Source organism: Myotis lucifugus, unplaced genomic scaffold (genome assembly GCF_000147115.1).
Source record: "Myotis lucifugus unplaced genomic scaffold, Myoluc2.0 scaffold_718, whole genome shotgun sequence".
Lineage (NCBI taxonomy): Eukaryota > Metazoa > Chordata > Mammalia > Chiroptera > Vespertilionidae > Myotis > Myotis lucifugus.
In genome coordinates, this window is record NW_005871766.1 from 90,955 (window position 1) to 94,629 (window position 3,675).

Genomic DNA, 3,675 nt, shown 5'->3' on the forward strand with positions numbered 1-3,675 from the left:
CAAAACCCGGAAGACACTTAACAGGACTCATATTTAGAGGGCTGTGGGGGGCTGAACGAAATAATGCAGATCTCAGCGCAGTGCCTGCACCTGGCAGGGCCGCCAGCAGTGTGAGAACCTGGCACGGTGCCTGGTACACAGTGGGCACTCAGCATATGATGGCTGCCTAGGGCAGGGCAGGACAGTCTAACCCAGGGCCCCATGAGAACCACTTCAGCTCAACGCCATGACGGTTAAAAGGGTCCAGAAAGTCACCAACTGGAACTGGACAGTGTGGGAAGAGGGCTCAGCAATATATGGCCTGGCGTTTCTTTAGTATGGGGGTTGGCGGCAGCATTCTTGGCCTATGAGGCGTCCTCTCAAGCTCCCTCAGGGGACCTGCATAGATGACATGGTATGTAAATAAGGCCCATGATGCTCTGTAACACGATTTGCTGACGGTAATGAGCATTTTCTGTTCCCTGGGCTCCCTGCCTGCCACTGGTGGCCATTTGGAAAAAAATATATAAACACAACAAGATAAACACTGACTTATCTTCCACAAAGTTAACTACAGCAGTGATTTAGACAAACATCCCAGGTCTTCACTTATCCCGGGTGCTGTCCTGCCCAGGAGTCATCCTTAGGAGCCAGTCTTAGCATTTACAATGTTCAGCTGTACGTATGTCAGTTACAAAGAACCGCAGGCCACTCAGACTTCATGGGGCAGGCCTGGCCCCCTCTCCTAAGGGCCTCTGGGGACAAACGCAGCAGGTGAGATGACAGGGTCCCTGTCTTGGTTAGTGTCTTCAGGGCCCTTAAGGATCAGCCTGGGGCTGATGTGGGTGGCATGTGTGGGCAGACCACATGTCACTAGTTCCTGTCCTTGTCACTCTTGACTCTGGCCTGGGTGATGGCGTGAAGTGCAAGGGTCCAGCACGTGGCGCGCCCTGTCTCCAGACAGGGGCAGGGCCCAGAAAAGCATGCTCCAGGATGCACCAGGGGCCACTGAGGCACATGGTTTGATGGTAAGATCACAGGGCTGGTGCTTTGATCTTTTGCACCCTCTAGTGGTCTGTGAAGGGAGCGGCCTCAAATCTGGCAACTTTTCAAGCACTTTCACTTGGCCCTTGCTGGATCGCACCCTGCCCTCTCTTTTTTTAATTATCAGTGTTTTTTTGTTTGTCTGAGCTACCTGGCTGGCCAGGGCTTTGTCCTCTGTTTCTTCATAGAAACAAAAGCTGTATGTCATTGCATGTGCAGTGACCGAATTGTTTCTACGTGTCCTCTAAGCAGGACTGAAGTGGACTTGTTTTCCTCAAGAACTTCAGGTAAGTCCTGTCATGATGGCACGTGCAGCCACACATGTGCTCGCACATACAGATCGCGCAGCCGCTGGGTGTACAGCATACACACCATGACTGTATTTTCATGACAACCAAGGTCTGTCATTACTGATCAAGGACGTCCTTTGAAGTTTAAACTTATACACAGACACATAAACTTATACTTATACACAGAGCCACGGGCATGCCAGAGCCTGGATTTTCCCAGCACTGCAGGGGTACTGGGGCTGTGACTGGGCTCCCCTCACCCCCAAGGAGGAGGATATGGCTTTGCTGATCCTGAGTTTGGCTCACAAATCAGGAGGGGGCTGGTGCCTATAAACACGGCCTCCGGGAAGTGCACATAGGTCCCGGGCACATTCTCCTGGACCTCATGCCCCTGAAAGCCGTCTCACCCCAGTTTCCTCCAATTGCTAAGGATCTACCAAGGGACAGGCACAGTGCTAGGCTTTGCAAGGGACTGGCGACCTCCTCCTAGCTAATTGCAGAACTAATGCAAAGGGAGAGATGACTGTCACCCTGGCTGCCACATATCGGGCGCTTTTTAAGTGCCACTACCCACTTGTGTGTGTGATCTCATAAATTCTTGCCTCAAGTTGGGGTCATTTTCAAGACGAGAAGACTGAGGCACACAGATTGAGCGACAAGGGGTGGAGCTGGGATTTGACTTGGCTGTTGGTGAAGCAGTGATCAAATTACCCGGTACCTCGGCCCAAGAACGAGGAGTTGGAGGTAAATACCAAGTCCCCGCAGGGCTAGGAAGCACAAGCAGAGAAGCGTTGAAAGGATGCCAGGCTTCAAACGAGAAAAGCCAAGTGCTTTGTAAAAGCTTTTAGATACAGGAAGATTCTTGGGGAAACTACTATTGAAAAAAATCAAATGCAGCTCCATGACCTTCTGGAAAAGGCAACACTGAGGAGACAGGAAAAAGGTCAGTGGCTGCCAGGGGCTCACGGGGAGGAGGGAGAAAAGGGGAGCACAGAGGGTTTTAGGGTTCTGAAACTGTTCAGTATGATGCTGTAATTGTGGATACACGTCATTAAAATTTTTTCCAAACCACCACGAGGGAACCCTCTCGTTGACAGGTGAGGAGGATCATGGCCCACGGCCAGCCCAGGCTTTAACTTTTTTCCTAAAATATATTTTTATTGATTTCAAAGAGGAAGGGAGAGGAGAGACAGAAACATCAATGTGAGAGAGAATCATTGATCGGCTGCCTCCTGCACCTCCCCGCTTCTCTCCCCCGGGAATTGAACTGTGGCCTCCGGGTGGATTGGGTAAATTTTTAATAGGTCGATCGCAACCACTGAGCCACATCAGCCAGGAACTTTGCTCCTCGATACTTGGTCCCAGACTCCCAGTGGCATCACCGGGAAGCTTGTTAGAAATGCAGAATCTTGGGCCCTACCCGGACCTACTGAATCAGTCTGCTCTTCAACATCCCAGGTCATATTCATGTTTGAGAAGCACTGACTTAGAAGACGTTCAAAACAGGGGATATGGTAGTGACTGAAGTATATAGTACATTCCAGCTATGGACTATCTATGAAGTTATATGGAACATGAAAATGAAAAAAAAAACTAACAAAAAACCCAAACGAGGGACCCTAAAAGTTGGCAGTGGCTGCGTTTGGATGGTAAGATTACAGGTGACTTTCCCTCTTAGCTGTTTTCCTAATGCTTTTTGAAGGGCACTCTGTAAGATTAGGAGATAAAAGGGTAAAACTCCAAGCATAAGAAGTAGGATGTGAGCCTGGCTGGTGTGGCTCAGTGGATCAGCGTCAACCCAAGAACCAACAGGTCGCTGGTTTGATTCCCGGTCAGGGCACATGCCCAGGTTGGGGCTCGATCCCCAGTAGGGGGCGTGCAGGAGGCAGTCCATCCATGATGTTTCTTTCATTGATGTTTCTATCTCTCTATCCTTCTCCCTTCCCCTCTCTCTAAAAATCAACAAAAACATTAAAAAAAAAAAAAAGTGGGATGTGAGGGGAGGGGCATTTGTGTGAGGAAAGAGACCCATGAGGGTGTGCTGGGCATGGGGGCTGTCAGAAGGGCTGGGGAAGATGTGCCTAATTCCATGCATATACTTTTAAGCAGTTTATCCAACATTTGGAAAAGCACTCAGGCCTTGGAGGAAGCTATCCCAGGAGGTACTTTGGATTTCTTAGCTGCCACGGCTTCCTCAGGCTCTCTTCCAAAAGGACAGGTGTGAAGGAAGGAAGGAAGGAAGGAAGGAAGGAAGGAAGGAAGGAAGGAAGGGCTGGGGGAGGGTCAGGAAGCATTCCTGTTGGAGCTTCCTAGCCTTGCAGTGACATCTGCCCAGGGCTTGGCAAAACAAGGAGGTTGGGCT

The 3,675-nt window shown here is 50.1% G+C and overlaps 1 protein-coding gene across 3 annotated transcripts in view; it reads right to left on the reverse strand.

The window, feature by feature from the left end:
• Positions 1 to 3,675, reverse strand: part of TXN2 (thioredoxin 2) — a 12,718-nt gene that overhangs the window by 1,609 nt on the left and 7,434 nt on the right. The window lies entirely within an intron of this gene.